The 13,391-nt window shown below is 37.1% G+C and overlaps 1 protein-coding gene across 2 annotated transcripts in view; it reads right to left on the minus strand.

Moving 5' to 3' along the window:
- The window catches only part of LOC112160794 (carbohydrate sulfotransferase 8), a 280,529-nt gene that overhangs the window by 159,016 nt on the left and 108,122 nt on the right, over positions 1 to 13,391 (minus strand). The gene's annotated exons all lie outside the window — the stretch shown is intronic.

Raw genomic sequence — 13,391 nt, forward strand, 5'->3', positions numbered from 1 at the left:
TTACAATTTTTCAAAAATGTCAATAAAATGTGATTACCAAAAAAAAGAAATCATCCTCTGATTTGTGGGCGGCGCAGATGGCACACAAGTTAGTCTCTGCTAAGTTCTTATTAACCCTTTGTTTACACTGTCCCCCCTAGCTTGTAGCACCTAACAAGCCTAAGCTAACATTAGCATAGCAAAAAGAAAAACAAGGCAATGTTTTAGGTGTCCGGTTAGTTTTGAGCCAGATGGCAGGAAAAGGAAAATAGACGTTTTTGGATCTATTAGTCAGCAAGTGGATTCTTCAGAATTGAAGCAAAGGAAGGAGACTTTGGGCCACCAATAGCAGTTGCTGCTTATCTAACCCGAGCTTTTTAAACTCCTGATCCAACACAATTTGAACAAAGAAATACCAAGAAATCAAGAAATGATCTTAAAGGGCCTATACGATGTAAGGCTGCCATGAGTAGTCCATTAGTCACGACTATTAAAATATTTGATGACTAATTTAATAGTTGATATGTCAGTTTTTTTTGTTTTTTAAATCTTAAAATTACATTGCATGCTTTCAAATGTCGCGTCTGCCACTATCTTTGACACACATGCACCACAGTGCTAGACCAGGTATGGTAGTGATGCCACAGGAAGTTATGGGAAGTCTCAGGTACCATAATTTCAGAATAAAATATATCCATACGTTAGTGCACTTTTGGCACACTAAAGAACACATTTTTTTGGCATGAAATATGTAATATTTTTGCAAGCTCCTTTTCCTACCAGGAAGTAAGACGGCTCGATTTCTGAGGTGCCTCCTTTTGCTCCTTGTGGGTACCACCAATTTTATGATATCATTCTAGGGACAGCCTTGGTAACGTGTCTGCATTTTACCTACGAAAAATAAAATATAAGCATGTTGCCAATAACCGCGGAGAAAGTGGGTGTGTGTTTGCCTGGAGGAGGTGCTGGCAGAACAAACTCTTCCTGGAAGGGGCTGTTGTCACTTGTCTATGTTACAATGTGAGGACCCAGTCGTTTTTGTGGATTTGAAGGGGCTGGTGCTCGGAGCACAGGTTTTTAGAGGAATGCTCACAGATGTGTGAATGGATCAAATTACAGCTTGGGGGTTGTTTTTCTTTAGGAATTAACATCATATTTGTTTAAAAGCTAAAAAAAAGATTACTTTGCATGATATAGGCCCTTTAAATTACTTTATATACGTCTTCCATCATGACAAAAATGCTACAAGAACATGTTAAAAAAATATCAAAACACAATTTCCATTGGAAGGGCGTCTTCAAAAAACTCCTGGTCTGTTCCATATTCTCGGTTCTTTACCATTCACACACTCACAAAATCAATGCATTATGGACAGTTGCTCATACGTGTCCTTCAGTATTTTACTGAAGGACACGTGGACAGTCAGGGATCAGATTACTAACCTTCTTAGAGGTAGATGATCTGGCATGAATACAAACAGATATCCTTTTAAAATTCTTGTTGTTGCCGTTTTTGGCCTTTTCCACAGTTTTCTGTCATACCTTGTGACCTTTTCTGACCTCACTCAAAAAGATCTGGAAAAGATCTACCAGGATCTTTGAAATCTACCAATTCCCCTTCACTTTAGGCCGCACTTGCTCTTATGTAGATGACCACATTTGTTGTAGAGCGAGCGCTACAGCCTCACAGTCAGTCAATGACGGTTTTTCTGTATTGTGTTTTTACAGAGACACGGTATGGAAAAGACTAACAGCATCAAGTGTCTGTGATGACTGCCTTCAAAGGGACTTTGAAAAATCCGCCACGCGGTTGGATCCACCTGCTGCTCTGGCCTCATTATGTTTTATAAGCTTTGGAGTTTAGAATGTTACTCAGCGTGGCACGATGGAAAAGGGCAACCTGTCCCAGCGTCATCTGTGGGGTGGCCAAGCCGCGTTACGCCTCTCAGGAGGGGGTCATTACCCTGTCTATTTGATAATGCCCCAAAATAAAGCCATGCCTGTGTTTAATCAAAGAGAACAACACTGTTTTTCCCTTCCTCTTTTATTTAGTAATTGATATTACTTAATATTTTACATCTGCGCTCATTAATGCTTGTAAAGGTGGATTTTCAAATTTTGATTGGCACCTTTTATTAATATTTTATTCATGGTCTTTTATTTAAATACTGTGAGGAGGATACTGAATGTTTTTGCATTTTGTGTGTTCTTCATTATTGTTGAAATTTCAATGTTTAAATTTAAAAGTTATCTTGCTGGAATGTTCTTTTTCTTCATATTTTTGTGTTTCCTGTCTCGTTTCAGACTAAATGGTTTCTCATCATTTGCAGGAGTTCTTTTTCTAAATGATTTGTTCTGATTGGCTGCAGGAAAGTTTGCAGGAAGGGTTCCTGTCTATATAAGGAAGAGTTGAAAATTGCATCACGAGGGCTTCCCTGATTCTTCTGCGATCAAATAAATTAATTTGGAGGTTGGCTGTTTTTTGGTTTGCCTGATTTTTATCTACACCTACTTGGTCCACCCGTAACATTGGTGTCAGGAGTGGGATTTGAACCCACACCTCATTACGAGATGTGTAACAAATACACATTTTTAAATCTAAATTTCAGATTATCTGAATTGTTTAGCAAATCAGAGGCTTCTAAGCACTTAAATCTTGTTGATTGTCCATCAGCAAGTTAAACATTAATATATTTATTGCACTGACCTCTGGCAGAGTAGGGAATGTATAAAATAAAATCTGTTTGGAATAGAGAAGCCATTGGAGAGTGGGATCAGATGGCGGGGTAAACAGATTATGTGCAAGCCTCCCCTGGCATAACCCTGGGCATTAATGTTAATGGAAAACCCCACAACCTTCCCTTTTGCCTGAGAGCAGCTCCATTTCAAATCCAATTGGAACAGCCCAGGTCTGGAAGAAGAAGAAGCTCGCAGAGTGATACATGTGCCTGATAAAAACATGGAAACTTTTTTTTTTTTTTTTTTACATTCCTTTAAAGGTTTTCTAGCAGTCCTCGGGAACTTTTTCTTCTGCTTTAGGGGTAAATAGGAAAGTGGCTGTGTAACAGTGATTGTTATTGTTTCCCACAGCGGATGGCATATGACTCAAAAATGGATGACAATGTCTGGCTTTAAGTGCTGAAACATTTCAAGGTTTGCCACTGTACTTGTACTGAAAGGACCGAGCAGTCCATGTTTTCCACTGGAAAACTGCACTTAGGGTTCCACAATAGTGATGTGATCGAGTAACTCGACTGGGTATTGCTTTTCTGAGCTTTAGGGTCTGGGAAGATTGCATGGTTTAGTTTCAGAACAACAAAAAAGGCTTTGTTGGAAGAGCTTTGGGGAAAAACTAAAAAAGGGGTAAATAATACTGAAGTAATTCTGCATTCAGAGGTGGATTAGCTTACATTTACAGTGGTGTTCTGCTGCTGTGGGGGTCATCAACACAATTTAATTACATTAAGAGGTTGCTAAATTGGACTACACAAACAGACAAGGCTTAAGGGATTAATGGACCTCTGACAGAGAGATCAAATTTTTCTTTGAGTGAGAAACAATATGCCTGGCTCCGGGCAGAAGACATGAGGACACAGAGGGCTGGTGGTGGGTCAGCAGGGAATATTTACATTTATTTCTTGATTTATTCATGCTAAACGACATGTGAAAACTGGTTTTCCCACTTTCTCTTCGAATCTTGTTATTTTTGTGTTAAATTCTATTAATATTGTGGGGTTTTTTCTACTCTTAGATGCTGTTACTTTGTTTTGTCAGCGTTTTCCCTCTGCAACTTCCATCTGGAGCACTTTTAGGACATGGAATTTGAAGCATCTCTGCTATCATCGTTCTGTAAATGCAATTGTTGTTTGTCTTGTTTGTCTTATAGCTGCAACGCGACAGACTGGTAATCTATCCAGGGTCTATTCCTCTTGCTGGTGACAGTTGCAATAACCTCCTGCTCCCAAGATGTTCCTGGAGAGTAGGAAGTGTGTGTGGATGGATGGGCAGACAGGTATGAGGGTAAATAAAGGTTCAGATTTTAGATTTTTTGAAAAACTAAAGATTCAATGTCATATCGCATCCAAAAAAAGTATTCTTAAAAAAAAAAAAAACACATTCTATAGTAGTATAGCAAAGAGCTGGGAAAAAAATGCTAAAACCTAAATGTTACTTACTTATTGCTAAATTTTAAATATAGCATTAAAGAAGAAACAAATACCGAAAACATTAAATTAACTGTGAAATGCTGAGGCTAAATAATTAGAATGAAACTATTGGAAAAGTATCTAAATGACGCTAAAAGTGCTACAAATGCTTAGACAAATGCTGAAAACAAAAATGTTTTAAAAAATTAAATAGAGATGACGGAAAATACAAAAAAAAAGAATCAAAAACTCACATTACAAAAGGATTAAAAAATTTAAATATTGCCTAAAGTGGAGGGGCAAGAAATGGAGCCTAAATGGTCGATTTAATTTTTCATTGTTTATCTTAGATGTAAAACATTAAAAAGACTACAAGACCTTTTAAAATCTTGGTACAAGTAACATAACCAACAGTCATCTTATTTGTATGAAATTCATAGGATCATTTTAACTGAAATTCTGCTTAATTTCGGAGCTTTAAAAAACAAAACTACAGTTTTAAATAGATTTAAAACTTTCTTTAATTGGATTAGTAGAGTGTAGCTTAAGATAGACAAAAATAACAAGGAAAATTAGAGACAAATCTTATAAAAGAGTTACATTTTAGAGGGCCTATAGCATACAAAACCAACTTTTTTAACTTTTAAGTGTATTATAGCCTAATGTTTATTTGTCACTATAAACAACCCCAAAGCGGTAATTTGATCCCCAGTATTGCTCTGAAAAACCTGCGCTCTAAGCACCAGCCCCTCCAAACCTACAAAAACCAGCAAGTTCTCACAGGCTGATGTCACAAAGTTAGGACAGCCCCTTCCAGGAAGAGTCTGATAGCACCGCCCCTTGGCTAGCACAAACACACAGCTTTGCTAGCTGTGTGAGCACATTTGTGTTGTGATCCAGTGGATTGATGGCCAAGAAACGTTCATTGGATTTAAAATTGAATCTTTAAACGGTGGCATACGCCTAAGAATATTCTGGTGAGGAATCTGCACGGCATTTTGGGGTGGATCCTAAACGTATCTGAGAATACCGCAATAGGAAAGGTGGTTTTGGGATACGCTGCAGAAAGGGAGAAGATTATTCCTGATGGAGAAAGTGAACAATGAATTTGAAGAATTGGTTTATTGAGCAAAGTCGGAGTGGTGTGCGTGTCTTCAGGATAAACGTTCTCAGCCAGAGTTAATCAGAACAATGTTCTCATTATTTCAACAAATCCTGAAATGTTCATCTGGTGGTGTTGTCTTATGAATCATATGAATTTTTGCCGTGTGACTATAAAAAGTTCTTGTCTGTGAAAACTGATGACATCCAGGAACTGTTTACAAAGTATGAATGAGTCTGTTTTTGTGGATCAGAGGGCACATAACTCACTAACTGATGTTGTCATCTTCACTTTTCTGCTCATTTCCATCTTCACAATCCTCCCCATTCAAGACTCTCTTTTCAAAGCTGCTCTTTAACTACACAAATATTTCCTTTTTCTGTTCTTCAGGGAGGAATCCCATCGTCAGAGAAGGTGAAATGTATTAAGCATTTTTTTTTCTTATTTGCTTATAATGAGACTGGATTTCCTCTCATCTAATTATAAGTAGTTTTAAAAATAATTATTCAGTCATTTAAAAAAAAAAAAGTTTTTCTTTGAACTTTGGTTGTTTTTCTCTCATTTTTTTATTCATACCTGGGTGTGAATGCAGCACTTGTTTGCACTTTTAATGAATTACTCTTTTATGCTCGAATCGTTTATTTGTTCCAGTTGAGAGTTAAACAAGCCAACAAAAAACTAGCAACTCTGTGAAAAGGGTCAAACACATGAATGTGATTAAAAGAAAAACTAAATGATTCTTAAAAAAAACAGAGGAATTATTACTCTAGAAGACTTCACAACAAAGTCTGACTTCTTGGAAGTGATCAGCAGCTACAATAATTTTCACAGCACTGAAGGCCAATAAAATGTGCCACTCTCACATTCAACTTTGAGAAAAGTGTCAAAACATTAAGGACCTACTGCAATGAACATTGTGTTTTTAACATGTTTTTCTAGCATTTTGAAGAACATCTATAAAATAATTTAAGATTATGTTATTATGTATGCTTATGTTTTTCTTTGTATTTGTGCTTCTACAGGGTGGCGTGGGGCAGGAGGCGTGGCTTTCTCTACTTGGTGGCCTTGCACACCTGCTTCCAAATGTTAATTTTTGCACCTAATAAAGCCTCTCCTTGGTTCCTCCAACCTGCCAGGTTATTTCGGTTCAGTTCGGCCCTTTCCTGGTTGACCTAGCTCCTGCCAGTCTTCTTCCCTTTATTATTTTTAACATTGTGAGGCAAATTATGCTCTGGGATCTGTCTACTTATCTTGACAATTTTTGCAAAAGATGACAAAAGATGTGAAACATTTTTTAGGGGAAACATTTTTTCATAGAAAAAATATACTTAGAGTGGGACTTAAAATTTACTCCAATTGTACAATTATTTGACTAAATATATGCATTTTTTTACAAAAATAAAATCAAACATAAATTAATATAAAATATAATCAATATACAAAAAGTTTAGCCTAAATTACAAAAGGGGTTTATACAAATATACACCTTGTGTGTCAAAAGATCCATAACTCCCTGTTGTAACAGTAAAATATGTCCTCAGCTGTAGGACAGGACAAGTTAAGAAAAAATGCATTCTTATTGAAAGTTGTTCATGGCACAGTTATAAGTGACATTTACTAAGATGTTCTAAATTTATATGCACATAATCAACATCAGAACTGACAGTCAAACTCTTTGAGATAAATTCCTTTTTTTAAAGAACAACCAGAGGTCTGCAGGGGAGCTGCTGTGTGTGTGTTCACATCCTCATGTACTCTGTTGCTTCTTCTCGGCCTCTTTTCCGATGGCACGAGAGGATAATATTAACTCTGAACACAAACACCCCAAAACAGTCAGAGATGTGAGCGGTTTCCAAAAAAAAAAAAAAAAGGGACACTCTTTTTTCATAAAGTTTCCTTTATACCAGCGGTAAAAATGACCCATGTCAGAAATGTCAAGAAAACAGTCTGGACCTCCGGGATCTCAGTGATGGCTGTCGCCATGGATAGATGGTCAATGGTGGACACAAAATCAAATTGTTTGTCTGGTCTTTCTGAGCCAAAGAGAAAAAAAGAAAAATCAAAAAAGAGAAAACTGTGGCTGAAGTGTTTCGTTGTTCAAGAACACAAAAGAAAAAAATCCTGCAGAGTTGAAAGTGATGCAAAAATGACAGGAATTCAAGCAAAGAAGTGGAATTTTATACATAGGTATAAATGGATTAGCTGGTTTTTAATGCATCTTTCAGTTGTAGAAGGACGGAAGTCGGGACAATATCCATTCAGTTAACATTAGTGACTCAGTATGGGCCAAAATCAAGGCACACCGAACAGGTATGAGGGTGACTAAAGGCACACCCACTCTGCAGGAAAAATGCTTCAATCATTAGTCCTGGTTTTTAGAAAAAAATTACATTTACAAATAAAAAAAACTTAAAAACCCAACAACTGATTGACAGTTCAAGCTTCAGATAAAGCGAACTTATTAAAGTAGCTCAAGTATTTAACCTCTTTTTGACCTTTTTGTGTTCCCATAGTGCAATCTTGTGGAGTTTAGGTTTCAAACTATTGAATCAATAAGTTTAGATGTCATCTCTGTAGCTCTTCTTATAATACAACATTTTTATTAAAATTAGAAGAAAAACCTTAATGTCATATAAGTTCATAGAATTTTAAAATTCCTCTCTAATCATCTTTTGATCTATTGTAAAAGTGTTCTCAGGGGTCTTTTAATTATTATTGTGCTGTTTTTAGGCAAAATTAAATTAAAAAAAAGCTTTCTGCAGCAGTTCAACAGAAATCTGCCTCTGAATTATGGCTGGGACAACTGATGGGGGAGTGAGCCTGTACTCATTTCCCAACATCCCTTTGTTTGCACTCTCTCCTGCTTGCTTACAGCCATACAGTTCTGAGCCAGATGAGGAAAATGAAGACGCTAACGGATCTATTGGTCTGCAAATGCATGGACTCGAATAAACAGAGCAGGGAGTTTGTGTCCTGCAGAGTGTATCATCTACGTCACCGCTACAGACTTTTTCAAACTGCATTTTTGTTTGTTTTACCACGGCTCGATGAAAAAATATTCAGAAATACAGTTTTAATCTTTATTTTCTTTAAATAAGTCTCATGAGAAAGAGACAAAAACATGTTAATGCACCAAAAACTCAGCATTTATTGGAGTAGGTCTTCAAATATACTGCATTAAATTTAGCACAACATATGCGTTTGACACTTTCGACATTAACATATGCAAATGTGTTCAGTAGAGATGGAAGAATTCACTTTTCCCACAATTCAGTTCAATGGTTTAACATGCAATAGGAATTGTGGTATCTTTAATACACAGTGTGGCATATTAGGTATCAGTAATTACATACAATAAAGGAATTTTTTTGTTGAAAATATGTCATGTGTATGCAAAAAAAAAAAAAAATGATTACAGTTATGAGACAGAAAACCCAACAACCCAAAACCCATCACACATTAGGCTACTGACTGAAAGAACATCACTACAACGCCATTAGACTAAAAACTGTATCCAACAAATCTTTGTGACTCACAAAGTCTGTTAAAACACACCAAAAACGTAATTAACTAAGACAGCGAGTAGCTTCCGTTTGAAATGTTTTTATGCGCACAAGACTCAGAAAGTTTAATTTTCAAAGAGAAATCATTTTATCCCACCTGTTTATAAATCTATTTTTAATATTTTCCCTCGTTTTGATCTCCCCAAGTTAGGTCAGAGTAGAACGATCGCATGTAACCTGCTTCAAAACCCCATCAGTAAACGGGGATTCTACCAAACATCCTTTCAGCAGCAACACAGTGGAGCGCCTTTTTCTCCTTTTCTTTGATTTGGGAATTGCTCTGTGTTTGGCTCTGGAAGGTGACCACCCAGGCAGACTTTCTGCTCCCAGAAGCACTTGCTCATCACTGCCACGGCCATTTGAAATATGTCCACAGGTGTAAATTTGTGAGCAGGGTTTATCCGAATTGCTAGCTATTCAGGTGTCCTCTCTGTGATAAAGTGGTCCCTACAATTCTGTTAAAACAAATCCTTTGGAGGGATCAGGGGGTGACTGTTGTCATTTAAAGTGCAGTTTTCACAGCTACAATTGTGCAGACTATGTACACCACAGGATACGACGCTCCCAAGCACACTGCAAACCAAATAAAGAGGTGGAAAAGGAGGGGGAGGCAGATAAAAGCTGACACCCGATGTATTATAACTGGGCTCTATTAGATATGAGCCTCTGCCAGGCTGAAGGACCGCAGCTTGGGGCAAGGATGCTGCTTGCTCATTGTATTTTAACAGAGAGCTGACAAGAGTGTGGTGCCACTGGATTCTGTATACAGCACACAATCCCTCATGCATGATTTAGTAAATTCCTCCTCCAATATCAAGAAAGCAATGAAACACAAGCCACAAAGGATGTGTGCCGACTAAAAAAGCTATAAAAAGCTTACACTTTAATTAAAAAAAGGAAAACAATGATAGTCCTATAAATCAAAAAAGGAAAGGTACGTAAAAACATGGAACAGATACAATTGTCAAAAACAAACAAATGTGGGAAAAAACGATGACATATTTATTATTAGTCAACCTAAACAACTTCATTAGGCAGTGCTGTCATCACCATTATGCACTGATCATTGCAGATATTTAATCATTTCTCCGTTTTCATCATCTCACTTTGATGACAGAAGAGTCAGGCTGCGGTGTAAAGACTAAACCCTGTCACTGTCTTCCTAAAATGTGCCAAAACCATCAAGGAAGGAAAAACAAAATCTATTCCTGGAGGAACCTGCTCATTATTCTATACGCCTACCTCAGAACAACTGAAAGCTGCTTGCGGAGAAGACAATTGAATAACGTAGCGCCATGTTCTGCTGCCTGTTAAAAAAACATTTTAAGAATGTTACATCTCCGCAATCACATTTTGTTTACGACAATTCAATGTTAAGTAGTTTACTTCTTTAATGCCCATAAGGGCATCACAGTCCTGTCTGCTCGTTTGCACAAACATCCATGTGCCGATATGAACATGTCATTGCAAGGGAAGCAATGTGGCGTTCAGTGTGGGGCACAACAGTAACCGTTAGGGGGGCGGGTTGGCAAGAGTTCAGCGATACGATGTATGTGAAACAATACACACGATACAATACGTATCGCAATATATCCCAAGACAGTACCAGATACTATATATCAGAGGTGGGGACTCGAGTCACATGACTTGGACTTGAGTCATGAATTTAACGACTTCATACTCGATTTGGACTTTTTTAGATCCTGTTTTTTGGTGTAGAGCTGCTTATAGAGGCTCAGTGTGTTGCCTAGAAGCGGTCGGGGGTTTAAGTGGAAAACAAAAGTAAGACGCTGAACTGTATTTTTGATTATAAAATAATCAACTGAATATCACCATGACGGCATTTTAAATCAATGCAAGTATCGCCAAATGAAGTATCGCGATTGGGGATGTAATGGTTCAGTCGAGCCACGATTCGATTCAATTCAGTTTTAAAGTCACGATTTTGATTTTTTTTTTTACAACACAATGAATTAAAGGTATTTTAAGGCCAAGTATGTTTTATTTTGCTCCTGACATCAAACTGTCTGTTTTCCTACTAACAGAAAGGATAAGTACAAATAAAAAATGATACATGATACTGTCATGATCACAAATCCTTCCATATTCTGTTCATGGTGCACTCCACGTGTGATGGACCGCTACCACCCGCGCACGCTCAGCGGGACCCCCCCAAAGTTTTATTGTTTTTTAGTTTTTGCTGCTTAAATCAGATGTATGGATGCTAGCTCATTGCTTTGTTAACTGTTAGTCAATATTCTTTTTATCTGCAAGGAATTGTTTCTTCTATAACAGATTTTTTATAAGTTTAACTCTCTGAAGGGTTTGTTTTATATCAATACTACAGCTATTTTTCCTCTTTATGTAATGTAATAAATAATGGCATATTTGTAGATCGTCTGAATTCTATTGAAATCTCTCTTTTGTCTGATAAATTAGACCCTGCGGAGCATGAAAGCGTCTCACCTGTGCCTACAAACACAACAGGAAGTGGCTGCATCATTTTAGTTAAAAGGTGACACTGAGAGGCTTTATCCTTTATGACTCCAAACAATGAAAAATATGAAAAATATGAATTCAATCGTTTTTTTATTTTCTAATAAGGTTTAATTCAATGTGTTGCGATGTTAAAATCCAGGTAAACATTCATTAAAAGGCGCAATTGCTGCAAAATTACTTGATAAAATATAACAGCTTTTATTAGTTAATTACACATATTTCTGTAAATTCAGTGCAATGACCAAAATCCTATTAAAAACAACAAAGATCTGACTGTGTTTCAGAGTCTTCTACACAAAAGGTCATTTTTGAACAAAAAGAATGAGTCTATCTTTGTGTGTTTGTCCATGAAGTTGGTCATTGTGCCATGTGAGTCTTTGTACAATCCAAATAGAACATTTATAGTGTGTTTGCTTTTTGCTATTGTTGATTTTGAACTGCTGTTAGTGCCCCCCCCCCCATCCCCTGACTCCCCATGTTTTTTTTATTCATCACTAAGCCTGAAAGCATCTGATAATCAGGGTAATATTAGAGGCTTGGAGAGTTCCCACTCTGCATAAGTGGCTCTTTTTGGAGCGGGGTGTGACACCACTCATATTCAGAATGATTCACGGCGCTCTTGACACATGATAGTACAGACACTCAGTGGATTGCTGGTTCTCTGCTGCTGCTGCTGCTGATGATTCCATCTCCAGATAGTCCTTTGGAAAGTACATTACCATTTTTCTCACTACACAAACAAACTGCATGACTCAGTAATTAAGGTTTGTCAACGAACAGAAAAACGTGAGAATTTTTTGGAAGGAAATCAAAACTCCAGAAGTTGCATCCATTTACAAAGTCAATAACAAACAAGTTTGTAATGAACTTGAAGAAAACAATAACCCGAGTGGAGTGTGGGTTTAACGGAGGATGCAGGCAAATGATGCAGCCATAATTTGTTTGAAAGAGTGGATCGAGTACGGAGCTAATCTCTCCTTTCTGAGACACCAAGCAGCTTAGTTTTACACGTCCATCATGGCTGCTTAAACTCCAATCTCCTTAATGCTGGAAGGGGCGCAGACGCACACCGAGCAGGGTCACTTTATCCCAACAAAGCCTCGACTCTTAGGAAGAACACGGCAAATTTCAGCAACCTGAGTCATGGAAACATCATCTAAGGAAAAAAGAAAAACACTTAACCCTGTCTAGGAACTGAATGACTTATTTAGGATTTAGATCAGAAATCTCTGCTGCGTTTTACAGTCCTATGAAAATACATGTAGATTACATCGTTCTAGAGTTTGTCACTCCAACAAGCACTCATCGTAATTTATTCAATAAATTCAGATTAAAACAATAAAAGGGCAATGCGAGTGTTGCTAATTAATGTTGCACATTAGACACAATTAAACAATTAAAGCAGTAAAATTATTAAATGTAAAAAAAAAATACTTTTTTGGGCTTTTAAATTAAAAAATAAACAGATAATTAATCAAGTGCTATCAATGAAAAATGGCTTTTTTTTTTAAATAAAATAACTTGGATGCTAATATTTGATTATAAAATGTAGTATATGCAAAAAATGTAATTTACAGAATCTAAAAGTTCTGGGCATTTGCTAACACTGTGGGACATCCCCGTCCTTTCAGAACCAATTTTCAGGCTTGTGGCTCTCGATGCCAAATGTCCACTTTGTCATAGTAATAATGATTGAAAGCTGGTCCACTCACAAGAATCTCTTAAGGGTTTGAAACTCTGAACATTCTTGTAACATCTGAGATTGTTTGTGGGATAATTTGCATTGTTTCATTTTATTTGTTTTTTGTTGTTCTTGTTTGAAAAAAAAGAAAAGAAAAAGAACCAAGAATTGTCTCCAAATTATTGACTGTATGTGAGAACTGGACTGAGTGACACATATCTCCCTCTTGCGTTCCAAACAGGAAGTAAGGCTCCAGGAAGCCAAAATCCCATAGACTTCTTTTGAGAAATAAAGGGCTGTGTATCCGGTTTGTCAGTGGCCTAGTGGTAGAGTGTCCGCCCTGAGATTGGAAGGTCGTGAGTTCAAATCCGGACCGAGTCATATCAAAGACTCAAAAAATGGGACTTCCCTGCTTGAGACTCA

Source organism: Oryzias melastigma, linkage group LG3 (assembly GCF_002922805.2).
Source record: "Oryzias melastigma strain HK-1 linkage group LG3, ASM292280v2, whole genome shotgun sequence".
In the NCBI taxonomy this organism is placed as follows: Eukaryota; Metazoa; Chordata; class Actinopteri; order Beloniformes; family Adrianichthyidae; genus Oryzias; species Oryzias melastigma.